General features: G+C 40.5%; 1 protein-coding gene and 1 non-coding gene across 2 annotated transcripts in view; one reads left to right on the forward strand and one right to left on the reverse strand.

The window, feature by feature from the left end:
- Positions 1 to 18127, forward strand: part of LARP4B (La ribonucleoprotein 4B) — a 76392-nt gene that overhangs the window by 2086 nt on the left and 56179 nt on the right. The gene's annotated exons all lie outside the window — the stretch shown is intronic.
- Positions 7549 to 7621, reverse strand: TRNAG-CCC (transfer RNA glycine (anticodon CCC)). Its single transcript has one exon. It is a non-coding gene; the product is annotated as a tRNA-Gly (tRNA).

The raw sequence follows: 18127 nt of genomic DNA on the forward strand, positions 1-18127 counted from the left end.
TAACTACTTTACAATATTGTAATGGTTTTTGCCATACATGGACATGAAACACTTGTTTTTAATGAAGCAACCTTCATATATCATAAAGTAATTCTAAAATACATACTGAAGTGCAAGATGGGAACATCATGTTTTTAATGGTAATAATAATAAACAATGCCTTAAAGTAGCCCCACTACTCTACATCGATTTCAACAATCTTACAGGTTTTTACAGTGATAGAGCTGCAGTTGATGTTACCCACCAAGAAGTGGCCAACAAACTCCTTTTACCATTATTACAAAGTGTCCTGCTGGAGTTAATACTTTCTATAGTAAAAACTAGGATTATAATCTAGGTCTTCTAATTTAAGTAACTTGTATTATCTTTATGATGGTTCCTTGAGGTTGCAAAAAGCTCTATAAATATATTTAAATCTCATTTGCTTTCATCCTAATGTGTAAGGCACAAGTTTCAAATTGGGTTCATGCTTGTACTCTGTTGCAGAGTTCTCCCATATTTAAGGATTTTTTTTCAGATTGGTAAATGCAAGAAAATCACATGTATTGTGATTCCTCCTATGAGACCATTGATTCAGCTTTTCTGATGAAGAGAAGAAAACAAGCAGTAAAGCTGTGTTTATTAAAAGTACATTGTTAAACAGACACTGCTGCAGGGTTGGGTCACTTATGCTGTTTTTGTAAAACTTTATTCCTGTAAAGAGTTCTCCTTTTTCTGTAAGAGCTAATTTTAGAGCACAGTAAAGGAGGCACAGCCTTCTGAGAGGGTTAAACTCACCAGACCAGATTTTAATTTAGTTCAGTTTGAACTTTTTGCTCCTAATTGTTGCACTTGTGATATGTTTGGAGCTACTCTACTTCCGAAGTTATCTTGATTGCAGAATGAATTTCTTTATTAGAATGTGGAATTGTAAGGTAGATAACCATTAGGTTCTCTTACTAAAAGGGGGAGAATAATTCCAACATGGAAATGTTTTTTTCTTCATGTTCTAACACTTATTTTTCCCATGTGTAAATGTCTTCCTTATGGTCAGGCAAAATGATTGACACAGCTTGTTTCTCCTTCCTTCTCACCCTCCTTGCCCCCAGAGCCCCGTACCTTTTGTCACTTCAGTGCTTTTATAAACTCTTTGGCCATATTTTCTAGTGAGGCTGTCGTGGCACCTTTGTACTCAGGAAGGGTTGCAGGTGAGTGGTGCCTGTTATGCCTTTTGTCATGGTCTGGTTCCCTCTTCACTGACAGCCCTGTCTCCCTGCTGTAGCGAGACCTGGGCCACATAGTGCATTCTGTAACATGCAGAGCACTTCCTATTTAGCTTAAGTTCAGTCAAGTCTTCACTGAAAATGTTCTTTATGAAATATGACATGCAAAAGTTTTGCCTCAAAAACTGATAAATTAGGGTGGTATTTATTTGTGGGATAAAAATAAAATGCTTGTTTTTATTTGCACACACCATTTTTGTCACGCTGTAGCCAGAGATTAATTTAAAGGCATATCCTGAAGCTTTAAAGGCCTTTTTGAAAACTCCTTAGTGACTGTCCCCCACCTAACTAAGATGTACCCAGGGGCCTTGCCACCTCGGCTTTCTCCTTGCCGGCTGGACCACCTTTTGTTGGCCTGTGCTGACCACAGCCCTTCCCTCAAACCTTGGCATTGTCTTTGCTGTCTGTAGTTTCTTTGCCTGCCATTGAAGGTCTTTTTTCTTTTAACTTCGCTCCTTAACCCATCTTTATAAAGGTATTTCAGGAATCCTTGCCTTAATTTTTAAGGTTGTGCTGAGCACTTTTCTGTTTCCGTAGCACTGCAAGGCATCATCGATTAATTCACATAGGCTCCTTGTGGGCGAGATCCTTTTATGTCCCTAACCTCTGCCCAGCCCAGGACCACATACACTACAGATGTTGTAAGCTTTGTTTTACTGGAGGGATAAGACACTTCCTACTTCAGTTTTAGAAGAATTTTTTGCATGCTTTCTTGAACAAACAGGAAAATCTTTACTCGAAAAGAATTCAATAGAAAATGCATAAAACATCATACTTAACAAAATGTTAACAGATTTGATAGCTATATGCAACGCATACATATTGTAGGTGGAATGATTTAACTAGGTGATCTCTTGAGGATATTCTTTCTCAGTCTTTATAAAAATGTGTACCTTTTGAGAACAAATTTCTTTATTTTGCTTTAAATTAAATTATATCAGCCAAAAACAAAGCAGTTACAATAATGAAAATGTATTACTGAGTGGATTTTTCCATTTTTTTATTCTCTATGGAGAATCATTGCTTCAGGACCTGGTGCAAAGCAGGACTGCTGAGAGGAAAGGCTTCATTCATTCCTTCTCTGATCAACCAGACATTAGCAGTACAAAGATGAATGATACCAGAGCTTTTCTCTAAGGCTTTTGGTCTAGAGGAAGTAATACCATGAATTGTTTTACCTGAAGTGAAATAGACCTGCATTTGGACTCTTAAAGCTTTTGTACGTGAATCTTGTTGAGGACTCTGCACCACACATTTCCTAGAGCAGCCCCATCAGGACAGTCATTTGTATTTTGCATGGAGGGTAGCAGACACCCCTCATCCCCCTTTCCTGCTTTGTTTTTGTTTGTATCACTTAGTACCTAGTTATAATATGCCTTGTAATTTCTGTATTCCATGTACCTTCTGTCTTCTTGTACTTCAGTGTAAACTCTGCAGTCGAAGGTTTGTGTCTCTTCTGTTCATTGCTGTGAACCCAGACCTTAGAACATGGTGTCCACTAAATAATTGATGAGTAAATACCACGGTTGTACTGGTGAACAAAAAGGGATAAGCAGTCCTCACTGTGAGGCAGAGAGACAGTCATGTTGTGCTACGAGGTCATCATGTAGCCTCGAACAGTGAAGAGGGGGACGCCTTCCGGGCAGAGCGTAAGGGTGCAGAGGCTGAGCTCAGAACTCCTTTGGAGAGGCTGCCCCTGGGGGAGGTGAGTGAGGCAGCAGGGGGTCCTGGGTGTCTGGAGCTCCTGGCGTGGGTGAGAACTGTGCTCTCTCTCCTAAGAACAGTGGGGTGCAGTCAGGGGGCTTTAAACTGGAGAATTGTGTGACCAGGATTGCCTCTTTTAAGTGGTCCTGCTTTACTGAGAGTTGTGTCCACAGGGAGGGATGGCTGCATGTAGACTAGTATTACTTGGCCCCAGGGTGGCAAGCCCTCTTGCTTTCACTTGTGTTTATCACAGTGGAACAGTCCAAGCCCTGGTCTAAATGAAGAATATGTTGCTTAGAATCCCTTTCACTTGTATTGCAGATAATCGTGTGTGTGTAAAAGATACTTTAACAATATGCCTTAAGTCTGCTAGCGTTTCTCACTTGTTTAAAGTATATTTGTTATTTCAGCTTTTATTAAGGCAGACTAATTAACAGATTCCTTTTTTAGAAACATCTCTGAAAAATGAGAACATTTTATTTTCAGATTTTGAAAAACTTTGTTTTATTGTCAGGCTCGAAAATGCAGTGATTAAAAGCATAGTGACCAGTTGGATATAGATGTACATGTTGCTTCAGTAGTGGTTATTTTTTTCATAGTATATTAAACATTCCCTTTTCAAATATTTTTTTAAATGATCAAGTACTTTAAAACCTCTAAGTACTTTATACTTTCTGAACATTTTCATTTGTTGATTACTTATGTCTCTGTATTTTGTTGTTGAGATTTTACCGTCTGTGTAATTTTTTGCGGTGTGCAGTTGACCCTTGGACAACACAGGGGTTGGGGCGCCAGTCCTCTGTGCAGTTGAAAATCAGAGTAGAACTTTCCGGTTGGTTCTCTGTATCTGTGGTTCCACTTCTGTGGACTCAACCAACCTTGGGTCATGCAGTACTGTAGTGTACATTTATTGAAAAAAAATCCATGTAAAAGTGGATCTGAATAGTTCAAGCCTGTGTTGTTAAGGGTCACCTTTGTGTGTGTGTGTGTATGTTATAAACACTGCATGTAGCATGTACTGTAATCCATTGCAGGCTGGCTTCTCACAGCTCCCATGGTCAGGGAATGCCAGCAACCTTTAAAAGCAGACTTGAAGTCCTTGTGAAGAGAGCTGCCTTTTAAACATCTGGACAGGCAAAAGCATGTTATCTTTGCTTGTACTTTTTAGAAGGTGAAAAGATTCAAGCAGCTGATTATCATTTAGTGCAGAAGCTCAGTGTGGAAACCCTTTGGGGTAAACTTTCCCTGGTACTATTGTAAGGTCCTTATTTCATTTGAGTTTGTATCTGTATCTCCAGTGATACTTCCTGTCAGACTAGAATGCTATTTCCAGTTTCCCTTCGTAGGTCACTTGGAGTACAGACCGTTGCACAAATGAGTAACTATGAATCAGCAGTATTTGCTTCTTCACACCTTAAACATCTAGGGAGGGGAAGGGCAGTCAGTGAAGACGGAAAGATGCAGTGAGTGTAAGCAGCTCCTAGTACTTGGTCCCTGTGCATGTGGCCCTTAGTTTTTCATAGCTCTTCCCATTTCTTTGTATACATTGATGAGTTTTCCTACATTCTGCTGGAATCATTATCTTTCAGGGCTCAGTGCAGGAGAGTTAACCTAACCATGAAAGGACCGGAAGTAGAAAATAGGATCATCAAATAAAACTACAGAAGCATTCAGGCACACAGGATTTGAAAACCTATGACCTGGGGAAACTTCCAGTTAAAAGTGAAGTGTTTTCCTGCAAAAGAGTGCGTTGGGATCCTAAATGACATAACTTTTACTTTTTTAAATTAATTTTTATTGGAGTATGGTTGCTTTACAGGATTTCCTTTGTGGCTCAGCTGGTAAAGAATCTGCCTACAATGAGGGAGACCTGGGTTTGATCCATGATTGGGAAGATTCCCCTGGAGAAGGAAAAGGGTACCCACTCCAGTGTTCTGGTCTGGAGAATCCCATGGACTCTACAGTGTTGTACAGCCCATGGACAATGGACTATGCAGTGTTGTACAGTTGTCCAATGTCCAACTGTATAATGTTGTGCTAATTTCTACTGTATAGTTGAATGAGTCAGCCATATGTATACAGATATTCCCTCTCTTTTGGACTTCTTACCCTGAATGACCATAACGTTTGGTATTTTCTGTCATGGACACTCTTAGCATACTGTTCCTTTGACCTTTAGAATGTCAAGAGTATGGTTTTTATTGTGGAAGTTTTTAATCTTTTAACCTAAAGTGTTTCATGAAATCACAAGATTATAGGTCAAGATAAAAACTCTATAGGACAGGTGTTTTCCCAAAGTCACTGTATGGCCACAAATCACATTATAGTGATGCCCTCTTGTCTGTGGGGAACACTTTCAAAGACCCCTGGTGGATACCTAAAGCTGTGAGTAATGCCATAACCTGTATATATACTGTTTTTTCCTATAAGTACATAGCTAGGGTAAAGTTTAATTTACAGATGAGGCACAGTAAGAGATTAACAATAATTAATAAAAAATATGACAATTATAACCATGTACCAAAATAAAAATTATGTGTGATCTCAAAATGCTTTATACAAATTTAATGTCTTTTCCATCTTTGCTAGTCATTTTTCAAGCACTGTGGCTATAACTTTTGTACTTTGAGGTGCAACAAAAAAACTAGCACAAATTTCTTTTTCCTTCACAGTTTCACAGTGTTCCTACTGTAGATATTAACCTCAGCATACAATTTTTTTTCCTTTACTAAGTGAGAAACTTTTACCTTTTCACTTAAAGAAAGCACTTTACAGCTTCTGTTTGGCATTTCTCAATTGCCAGCATCATGACTCTTGCGCTTTGGTTGTTGTTGTTCAGTTGCTTAGTTGTATCTGACTCTTTGTGACCCCATGGATTGCATGCCAGGCTTCCCAGTCCTTTATCATTTCTCACAAGCTGTTCAAACTCATGTCCATTGAGTCGATGATGCCATCCAGCCGTTGCCCTTTGGGGCGGTTATTAAATAAGAGTCCCTTGAACTCCAGCGCTGTCACACTGTGATAGCTGATCTGATGACCAGCCGGCAGCAGAGTGACTAACAGGCGGGGTACGCTGCACACAGGTATGAGTCACGTCCACACGGGACAGTGCAGGATCGGGTACCGTGCAGGATCAGGTCGCGCTCTGCAGACGTGCACCATTGAAAACTTATGAATTGTTTTCCTGGGATTTTCCATTCAATGTTTCTGGACCATGATTGACCCTGGGTGACCAAAAGCATGGAATGCAAACTATGGATCTGGTGAGACTCCTGAGCTAGCTAGGTAATATTCTGAATGGTGCAAATGAAGGCTGGATCATTAACTTCCAGTTTACAGTTTGGGGTGGAGTGTGGTTAGGCTTATTGATAATTGGTGAAGAATAAATGTTGCTGTTCAGTCACTAAGTTGTGTCTGGCTCTTTGTGACCCCACGGTCTGCAGCACACCAGGCTTCCGTGTCCTCCACTGCCCCCCAGAGTTTGTTCAAGTTCATGTCCATTGAGTCGGTGATGCTATCTAACCGTCTTGTCCTATGCCACCACCCTTTTCTTGCCTTCAGTCTTTTCCAGCATCAAGATTTTTTCCAATGAGTTGGCTCTTCAAATCACATGGCCATAGTATTGGAGCTTCAGCATCAGTCCTTCTAGTGAATATTCAGGGTTCATTTCCCTTAAGATTGATTGGTTTGATCTCCTTGCAGTCCCAGGGACCCTGAAGAGTCTTTCTTCTTCAGCACCACAATTTGAAAACATCAGTTCTATGTCACTCAGCCTTCTTTATGGTGTAATTCTCATATCCGTACATTACTACTGGAAAAACCATATCTTTGACTCTGTGAACCTTTGTGGGCAAAGTGATGTCTCTGGTTTTTAATATGCTATCTAGGTTTGTCATAGCTTTCGTTCCAAGGAGCAAGTGTCTGTTTGTACCAAGTGTTTAATAATAATTACCAATACACATAAAGCAGCCTTAATTCAGTTACATGGAGTAGTTTGTTTTTTATTAATGTCATTGTTACCTGCCTGTAATTACAAGATTGAGGGGGAGCTTTAATCCTTTTTTACTATTCATGTAATGTTTGGTGTGGATGAAATAACACTTTGAAGTAAGTCATTTTCTGAGACTTTGCGTTTTGGTCTACATTATTTTATTAACTGAGATTTGATAATAGCTTCTGAAAACAACTTCCAAAAGAAAAAAAGTGTAGTATTGTGGTTATTTTCTTAGGATGTTAGAGCTCTAAAGATACAGAGACGAAAGCCCACAGAAGTAAAATTGGGAGTACAGATGGTTGGCTGGTGGCAGAGTGAGGGCTGTGACTCTGGTCTCCTCTCTAAGCTATGTTCTCCTTGGCACTAGTATAGAACTCGGTGGGATACTCTTCAGTTTATACCCGAACAGAGGAGTTCTAAAAGAAAAATTGAATCGGTAAAAATGTTAATTTTATGTACACTATAGACTTTTGAGTCAACATTAAAAAAAAAAAATGCATTTGTCTGGCTGTGCCAAGTGTTAATTGTGGCACGTGGGATCTTTCAGTTGTGGCATATGAACTCTTAGTTGTAGCATGTGGGATCTAGTTCCCTGACCAGGGATCGAACCTGGACTCCCTGCATTGGGAGTACAGAGTCTTAGCCACTGGACTACCAAGGAAGTCCAGTCAATATTTTATTGTCTTGTTTTTAAAGCATATTTGTAAAGCAGCCATTGAACTGTGCTTTTTAAAACGTTGAATTAATGTATATATTCCAGGAAAATTAAGGGTTTTCTTTGTATTTTAGATAGTTTAACCTATTAGCTTTAATCCATTTAAAATCCTTCCTGTTAGCAAGGTCTTCTTGTTTGTATCATATATTCAGACTCGTCTTTGAGAACTAGCTTAAGTGAAATTCCGTGGTCTCCTTCCTGAAGCGTTCAGACCTTAACATCCGTGCCTGGTGTAGGCCTTGGCCTTCAGGCTTTGGAAGCAGTGCCCATCTGTTCACACCCACCGCCTGTCTGTTTCTGTGCAAACTGGGATCTGCCCTGAGCTCTGAGCACCACTCAGGCCTTCAGTCCGGCTCCTCCACAGCCATCTTTGCTAAAATATGTTCCTTCGCAGCCTGCAGTGTTCTATACTGGAAGCCTGAGTGCAGGCAGCTGGGCCCTCCTCCACAGAGGACCAGGCTGTGACTTGGACCCAGAGCCCTGGCTCTTCCCCCCATTTGTTCTTTGGAGCACTGCCTTGCCGCTTGGGAAACTGAGGCCTGGAGACAGGTACCTTATACCACACAATGGGAGAAGAGCAGAAAATGGAGTTTGCCTGACTTCTGCTTCCAAATCCACTGCAAATAGTGCTCAAAGCATGGGTGTCTTGCATAAAGGTGTCTTAGGTCTAGTAACCTGGTAGATTTGAGAGCTGTAAACACAGCATAGCTAAGCATCAGAAATGCTTGCTTTAACTAGAAAGTTTTAATGGCAGTTTTATAGTGATGATTGTTGAGATCGTGGTAGCCCACAGGACAAGACCGAGAAAAGGTTGTTTACCTTGTCGAGCAGTAATTCAGGATTATTGGAGCTGATTCTGGTTCTCCTAGTTGCTTGGAACTTTTATTGTGATGCTACTTTGTTGTCTGTTAGAGTATCATCCTAAGTGGGCTAGGGCTTGTGATCCTGTTGGAATATCACATTGAAGGATTATCCAAAGTAGTATATCCTTTTAAACTCATAACTGTGGAATGTAATTTTTTTTTTCAAACATGGTATCACTTTTTTAAGGAGAGCTGCCTGTTAGGGGGGTATTTGATGTATTTTAATATTAACCGATTTGCTATCCTTTTGGTGAACATGAGAGAGTGTTCAGTTGTCACACCTTATCTCTGAGGCTGGTGGTTAGAGTATGCTTGGACTCTGTGACTGCTACTTTTTGAGTACAGTGTTGCACAGGTTCTCCCTGTCCTGTCTGGAAGTGGAACTTTCCATAAGCCAAAATAAAGAAGCAATTACCTTAGGATGCATCTTGTTCAGAGAAGCACAGAATAGGTGGAGACACTGCTCACAGCCAGGTGTTGGCTGGTTGCTGAGTCGCATGTCTCGGGGAAGGAGCTTGGAGGGGTTGCTCACTGCTCAAGTGAGCGCTGCTTCTATAGCTTTGCTGCAAAACAGACTCAGAAAGCTGGTTTTGATTTTCACAAAAGCAGAAATTCTCTTCAGATCTCTTGGTTAGCAAAAACAGGACTAATATAGGCCCTTTGTACAAGTGAACTTTGGCAAAGTGGGAGACTTCTGTGTTTCATAGCTCCGTGGGGCCGGTGCCTGACTCACTGCCACTTGTTTGAGCACGTGCCCTGTGCTGATGCGCCCTAAAGACACTCATGGGAGGTAAAACCACCCCTGCGGAGCAGAGTCCCTGCTGTTACGTCCTCCTCCCATGCCCTGCTGGGTGGTGCAGGTGGACTTGTGTGGGGAGAAACCTCAGGCTCCTGGGTCGGTGTTTCATGTTTCTGGTCTCCATCCACTTCTTCCAGTGACTTTCAGCGTATTTTCAAAAGGATCTTTTACTTCTACTTTTAATACTAATAGTAGATCTTGTGTGTTTGCCACCTAAGAACTTCTGTGAGTTGTTATTTTGAGAATTAAATGCACTTTTTTACTTACTATCACTTTGCATTTAACTCTTCTCTATGTTCAGACCCCAAGTGCATATTTACATGTATGCATACACAGACACACAAATATACACACAGAAACGTAGAGGAAAACAACAGAATGAGAAAGACGAGAAATCTCTTCAAGAAAATTGGAGATCCCAATTTTATGCAAGGATGGGCACAATAAACGACAGAAACTGTAAGGACCTAAGAGAGGCAGAAGAGATTAAGAAGAGGTGGCAAGAATACAGGGAAAAACTATACAAAGAAAGGTCTCAATGATCTGGATAACCACACTGGTGTGGTCACTCATCTAGAACCAGACATCCTGGAATGTGAAGTCAAGTGGGCCTTAGGAAGCATTACTATGAACAAAGCTAGCGGAGGTGATGGAATTCCAGCAGAGCTATTTAAAATCCTAAAAGATGATGCTGTTAAAGTGTTGCACTCAATATGTCAGCAAATTTGGAAAAATCAGCCATGGCCACAGGACTGGAAAAAGGTCGGTTTTCATTCCAGTCCCAAAGAAGGGCAATGCCAAAGAATATTCAGACTACCATACAGTTGTACTCATTTCACATGCTAGTATGGTTATGCTCAGAATCCTTCAAGCTAGGTTTTAGAGAACTTCCAAATGTACAAACGGGTTTAGAAAAGGCAGAGTAACCAGAGATCAAGTTGCCAACATCTGTTGGATCATAGAGAAAGCAAGGAAATTCCAGAAAAAACATCTACTTTTGCTTCATTGACTACAGTAAGGCCTTTTACTATGTGGATCACAACAAACTCTGGAAAATTCTTAAAGAGATGGGATTACCAGACCGCCTTATGTGTCTCCTGAGAAGCCTGTATGTGGGTCAAGAAGCAACAAGTAGAACTGGACATGGAACAATGGACTAGTTCAAAATTGGGAAAGGAGTACGACAAGGCTGAATATTGTCACCCTGTTCATTTAACTTAAATGCATAGAACATCATGTGAAATGCCAGGCTGGATGAATCACCAGGTGGTATCAAGATTTCTGGGAGAAATATCAACAACCTCAGATATGCAGATGATACCACTCTAATGGCAGAAAGTGAAGAGGAACTAAAGAACCTCTTGATGAAGGTGAGAGTAGTGAAAAAACTGGCTTAAAATTCAACATACAAAAAACTAAGGTGATGACTTTATTTTTTAGGGCTCCAAAATCACTGCAGATGGTGACTACAGCCATGAAATTAAAAGATGATTCCTCCTTGGAAGGAAAGTTATGACCAACCTAGACAGCATATTAAAAAGCAGAGACATTACTTTGTCAACAAAAGTCTATCTAGTCAAAGCTATGGTTTTCCCAGTAGTCATGTATGGATGTGAGAGTTGGACTATAAAGAAAGCTGAGCACAGAAGAACTGATGTTTTTGAACTTTGGTGTTGGAGAAGACTTTTGAGAGTCCCTTGGACTGCAAGAAGATCCAACCAGTCCATACTAGAGGAGATAAATCCTGGGTGTTCATTGGTAGGACTAATGTTGAAGCTGAAACTCCAATACTTTGGCCATCTGATGCCAAGAGCTGACTGATTTGAAAAGACCCTGACGCAGGGAAAGATTGAGGGCAGGAGGAGAAGGGGACGACAGAGAAGGAGATGGTTGGATGGCATCACCAACTCAATGGACAAGAGTTTGAGTAAACTCTGGGAGTTGGTGATGGACAGGGAGGCCCGGCGTGCTGAGGTTCATGGGGTCACAAAAAGTCACATCCCGGTTTGAGCAGCACAGGGTTGGAGGAGCTCCGAAGTGCATGCAGCACTTCAGAGTGCCGAGTTCTGAGCTGCTTACCCTACCCCCATCTTCCTCTTGTATTGAAAGAGTATTATGTTTTTTCAACTGAAAGACTGCAGTTATGCGATTATAAATTAGAAAGTACAATAGAATGTGATAGACAGTCCTTGAAGAAATGCAAGATTCATTAGAAGGATGAGATGATTCGAGGCTTTTTCTCCTAGAAAAAGAGTTAAGAAATGCACAATCTAGAGTTTATTTTTAAAGAGCACTTCTGGGTCTCTTGAAAGACTTGCGGTATTGATTCTGACTTGTGGTACAAGTGTATACTAGTACCGAATGCTGTATTTGGCCATCAGCATTTTTTTGTTTTCCAATGTAAATGAGAGAAAGTGAAGATTTTTGTGGAGAGTTTCAATAATCTCATGTTCAATGATCACATATTCAGATTGAAAGAACCAAAGCTTTGTAGTTAAAAAACCAAAACTACATATATGCAGTCCCCTAAGGTAAACATAAATTATAGAAGTTGGTTCTGCACATGGAAGATCAGCAGTAGTGGTTTTTTCCTGCTCTGTGTAGAAGCATCAAGCTTTCTATCAGCACAGTGAGTGTGTGGCTGAGACAGAGGTGTGGATGCTCGCCTGCAAGGGGCTTCGCAGCAGTGGAGCGGACTGGTGTGCGGAGGACTTGGGGGAAGTGAGGGCCTTGAGGCAGAAAAGGGTTAGGAGGGCTCTGCCCGGCAAACTACGGGCCAGACCCTACACACCTGGCCCCTGCGGGGGCCTTCACTGTCAACCTGGGAGGTGGTTCTTGGTGAAAACAAGTTGAGCAGCAGACAAATGGTGGTCAGAGTTCATTCTCAACAGGCTGAACTCAGGACCGTTAACCTTTCAGCTGTGAAATTGAACATCATTCTGGGTGTGTTTACCCCTTCCGTGTTAGGCTGAGTGGCGTCAACGTGCTGCCTTGTGTCCTGCGCAGGGTGTAGGCTTGGCCTCAGCAGTTCCTGGTCATGTCCAGAAAGATGTCAGTTAATAAAGCTTGCACTTTCCATTTTCTTCTCCCTCTGGTGAAAAAATGTGTGACTGTTTTAGGAGATACTTTTCTCTTGGGAAAGAAGCAACTCATGATAAAAGCAAGAAATTACACTTGGGGGACAGAAGGCTGTAACTCTAAGGATGTGTTCCTCCTCCCCTTTGCGCTCATGTTTACCAGAATTTGACCAAACAATCATTACAACCACATGCAGAGTAACAGAAGAATTTTTATTTTTAAAAATATATATTTATTTATTCGGCTGTGACTGGTCTGTTAGTTGCAGCGTGTGGGATCTAGTGCCCTGACTAGGGATTGAACCCAGGACCCCTGCATTGGGAGCATGAAGTCTTAGCCACTGGACCACCAGGGGAGTCCCGAGAAGAATTTTTAAGTCCACTCCATATTGTTTTGGTTGTTTCAAATAGTTTATTTAGAATTCCTTATTACCTAGTAAAATGATCTTTTCAAATAATTGACTATTCTGGGGTAAGATGTCATAAACCAACGTTAAGCCTTAAAGCTTGAAGGGACCTTTTAAATTTTTTTGTGTAGTATTATCTAGTTCTAAATTGAAAGCACTTTGTGTAAAAAGTTTTTAGTGTAATTTTTAGGATATACATCTCATGTAGATGCTTTCCCACTCTTGGCTAAGAAATAAGTTTTTGCATGTTGTGTTTGATTTTATGCCTTCCCTAGGAGCAGAACCAGGTCAAACTATGAATAAGAGTTACCTTTTCCTCCTACTTTCTTTTTTGATAGAAGCACAGGTATGTATGTATAAAAGGAAATTTTAAAAAATTCATACTTTATTGGCAACACCTGTTTAGACATACATATTTCCATACTGGCTGCCAGTTTAAAAGTGTAATTAAACAGCTACTACGGTGAGATTGGGTTGTTCTCTTTCATTCATCATTAAGACGACTCCGTGGACAAAACAGACCATCATAGAGACAGTGAGTCTTAAAAAATAAGGAGTTAGAGTAACAGCTCTCCTGGAAGCCGCATCCATTGCTCTGTAGACATCACCACCATTCAGGCCTACAGACTCAGTTAAGTATACAATCTGGTAATGTGCTGTGGAAGGTACATAGCTGATCTGCCCCAAGATACTCACAAGTTATTCTGGCATGAGACAGGAATGTGCATTTTAGATATTATAGGGTGATGCAGAGTACTCTTGCCTGGAAAATCCCATGGACGGAGGAGCCTGGTAGGCTGCAGTCCATGGAGTCGCGAAGAGTCGGAGACGACTGAGCGACTTCACTTTCACTTTTCACTTTCATGCACTGGAGAAGGAAATGGCAACCCACTGCAGTGTTCTTGCCTGGAGACTCCCGGGGACAGTGGAGCCTGGTGGGCTGCCGTCTATGGGGTCGCACCGGGTTGGACACGATTGGAGCGACTTTGCAAAAGCAGCAGCAGCAGCAGGGTGATGCAGACAGCTGTGAGGTAAACAGAATAGCCCAACCAGGAACACAAAGCAAATGTGTGAGTAACTAATTGCCATTGTGGTGTTTTATTTTCTTGTTGTTTTTGTTTAATTAAGTCATATCTGACTCTTTGTGACCCCATAGACTGTAGCCCACCAGGCTCCTCTGTCCATGGGATTTTCCAGGCACGAATACTGGAGTGGGTTGCCAGGCCCTCAGGGATCTTCCTGAACCAGGGATCAAACCAGGGTCTCCTGCAACTCCTGCCTTGGCAGGCGGATTCTTTTATCACTGAGCCACCTGAGAAGCCCATAACACATGTTCTTCCAGTCCCAAAATGCTAGGGTTGTGCTTTAATGATTTGATTTAGCTTTTTTGACCATTTTTGTTTTTCCTAATGAGTTTTATCAGTTTCAAAGGTCTGCAAAGTAGACATGGAAAGTAACAGATTTTGACTTTTCTAATTGATTCTCAAAGGGGATCAATCACACACTTATTTAATAAGACAATCTCTGAAGTTATTAACAATCCATTTTCCATGTTTAGGTAAAATTGTTTACTTACCTAATTGAATATTTGCTATTTTTTTTTTTTTTAAATAAAATGATCCCTGTCATGCTGGAGCCCTCAGAACACACGTCTGTGTGATAGCATCTTATCTCAGCCATCTTCTCTGCTCATACTCTGTTCCTTGACTCACTCCTCTTGATCACACACAGTTACGAGGCATCAGAAGAGACCTTAGCATTCTTAGCTGCAAATACAGAAAAAGTATTTAGACAACAGGATAGTAAAACATATGTATTAGAGTGTGAGTGACAGAGCAAATCTCTTTGGGGTAAATTGTAGCATATCATTGGTGGGATTTATTGTCTTGTTATGTCTTGTTCATGAGAAGAAGAAACACATGAATACCTTTGATAAGCTCAGAGTGATCGTTGCTGTAAAGAGCAGAGAGGCTGTGGGTAATGAGGATGGGTTGAGAAGGGGACTCGAGGCTGCCTCCAGGAAGGAGGAAGCTAGTTCCCTTGGGTATATACCTAGATGTGCAGTTGGTGAGTCATTATGGTTTAAACATTTTGAAGCTGTTCACCCAAGTGCCTGTGTGCTATTAAATTCCCACCAGCAATATATGAAGAACTCATTTCTGCACACCCTTGTCAATACTTACTATTTGTCGTTTTGATTATAGCCTTGCCAGTGAGTGGTATCTTGTGTTTTATTTGCATTTCCCTAGTGACTTACGATGGAGAAGGCAATGGCACCCCACTCTAGTACTCTTGCCTGGAAAATCCCGTGGACGGAAGAGCCTGGTAGGCTGCAGTCCACAGGGTCGGTAAGAGTCGGACACGACCGAGTGACTTCACTTTCACTTTTCATGCATTGGAGAAGGAAATGGCAACCCACTCCAGTGTTCTTGCCTGGAGAATCCCAGGGACGGGGGAGCCCGATGGGCTGCCATCTATGGAGTCGCACAGAGTCGGACATGACTGAAGTGACTTAGCAGCAGCAGCAGTGACTTACGATGTTAAGCATCTTCTCACCTGCTTATTGGCCATTTTTATATCTTCTTTGGAGAAATGTCAATTCAGATTCTTTGCCCATTTTTAACTTGTCTCTTACTTAGTTTTAGGAATTACTTATTCTATATAGTTATCTGTCCCTTATCAGATGTATAATTTGCAAATATTTTCTCCCATTCTGGATGGTGTGCTTTGAAGCACAAAAGTTTTGATGAAGACCAGTATATTTTCTTCTTTTGTTGTTTGTGCTTTTGGTGTCCAGTCTAAGAAGCCATTGACAAAAGTACATTTTCTTGAAGCCTTTCTCTGTTTTCTTCTGAGTTTTACAGTTTTAGCTCTTACATGTGGGTGTTTGCTTCATTTTGAGTTAATCTTTGCATAGAGAGTAAGTTAGGGGTCCAGCTCCATTCTCCTGCATGTGGATATTCAGTTGTCCAAGCATCATTTGTTGAAAAGAGTATTTTTCTGCATTGAGTGGTCTTGGTACCATTTTGAAAATAATTGACCCTGAGTATAAGGGTTTATATCTGGATTTTCAGTTCTGTTCCATTGATCTGTTTTTTGGCCAGCACCACACTTTTGATTCCTGTAACTTTGGAGTGAGTTCTGAAATCAGGAAGGGTCCGTCTTCCAGCTTTGTTCTTTTCATGATTGTTTTGTGGGTCTCCTGCATTTCCATAGGAATTTTAGGATCAGTTCATCAGTTTCTGCAAAAAAGGCTAGTGGAATTTTGATGGATTGTATTGACTCTGTGGATCGATTGATTGTGGGTTGATCTGTTGGCCACCGTGAGAGTGGCATGTCTTCCCAGCCGTGAACACCAGGCACTTGTCAGTTAGAACTAGTTGTGTCTTTTGTCAGTGGTTCTCAAACCTTGTGGGCTCAGGACCTCATTACACTTTTAAACATTGAAGGTCCCTGAAAGCTTTTGTTTACATGACTTGGTTCTTTCTTTGTTAAAAATTAAGACTTAGAAATTTTAAATATGTATTTTTCTTGAATAATAACAAACTCCTTACATGTAATATAAATAACATTGCCTGTGAAAAAATAGCACTCTTTTCCAAAACAAAAAGCTATTTAATGATGAAAGTGGCATTGTTACGTATTTTTGTGAATCTCTTTAATGTGTGATTTAATTGAATCCTGGCTGGAATCTTGTCTGCTTCTGCGTTTGCTCTGTCAGTGACACACTAGTTTGGTGGACATGTAAGAGGGATATCTGGCTTCACACATACATGTGGCTTGGAAAGTGAGGAGTATGTTAATAGTCTTCTCATGTAACCTTGAACTTTGTTCCTATACCAGAAATCCACTGTGCTTTTGTGAGAAGAGAATAAGTGCATTCAGCGTTGATCCTTTGAACCTCTTGGCCCCAGAAAGGGCTTCTGGGACCTCTCGTGGAGTCCAGACCACACTTTGAGAACCGCTGTCTCAGAGAACAAGACTGATAGTATAATTGCATGAGAAAATGTTGTGATAACTGAATGACAGCTTTATTACCTGTATTGAGGGGCAACTGGGTCAGTACCTGCTCTTTCTGTAGACTCTCCTCGACCCTAAAGGATTAGGTAGTTGTTTGATAAATGTGAAATCAGCCAGCCAGTGAGTTTTATTAGGTATGTGTGATTATATAAATAGTAAGTTATTAAAAAAAAAGTTGAACCTACAGAAATGAAGCAAAGTGGAACATGATCCTTGAGTTTTAATCTTAACTACACATTATTAGTCATCTGGGGTCTGTCCTTCTAGTTTCATTTGTTTCATTTTTAAATATTCACAGTTATATGAATTTTAAAAATATAGTTGCAATTATACTGTCCACAGTTTTTTAATATCCTGCTTTTTTGACTTTATATAATCTTGGTGAATATTTTTAATACTTGTAATATATTGCTTTATTTTTTCCTTTTCTATAGTTCAGTGTTTATTTCCCCTTTTTTGAGTAAAGCTGCCATGAGTATTATTATAAAATGGTTTACATATTGTTGAATTGTTTCATTAGTGCATATTTTAAATGGACGTAAGTATGGGGAGTTTAGGGTGTGTGTTGATACTGTATCCTTGTTAGATGAGTCTTGTTAGCTTTTATTATGGAATTCAACCTTAAAAGGAGGAGGATATTGCAGCAGTCCTCCACATATGGTACCCATTACCTCAGTTTAGCTTCCATCAGCTTGCTGTGTTCTTGTATTTTTGTTTCTTCTCTTTCCTTACACTCACAAAAAAGTTATTAGTGTATTCCAAAGCAATTTCCAGACATGTAATTTCATCTGTAGTCTTTTAGTTTATATCTTTTAAAGATGAGACATTTAAAAATAAAAGCCACAGCACCTTCATTGCACTCAACAAAATTATTAATCATTCTGTAATACCTTTGATCACCCAGGCAACATTCAATTTTTCCTGTCAAAAATATCATTTTAACTTAATTTATTTGCATCTGGGTCCAGATACATCTCTCATACATAAGGTTATTTTGGTTAAAGCTTTTCCATTTTGTAGCAATAAAAATCTCCCTTTTTTTTCATGTCTCAGGTTTGCTGTAGAAATGGGGCACCTGTCTATAGTATGCCCCACATTTTGGGTTTAGCTTGTGACATTTGTTGGTGTTGTTTAACACATACTGTTCCCAGGGTTTCTTTTAAATTGGGAGTGGGGTCTGGAAGTTTGATTAAATACAGGTACTGTTTTGGCAAGAATATTTGATCGACCTGATGCTCTTCATCCCGTTAAGAGTGTAATACCCACTTGTTGCACGTTAATCATCA

Source organism: Dama dama, chromosome 23 (genome assembly GCF_033118175.1).
Source record: "Dama dama isolate Ldn47 chromosome 23, ASM3311817v1, whole genome shotgun sequence".
In the NCBI taxonomy this organism is placed as follows: Eukaryota; Metazoa; Chordata; class Mammalia; order Artiodactyla; family Cervidae; genus Dama; species Dama dama.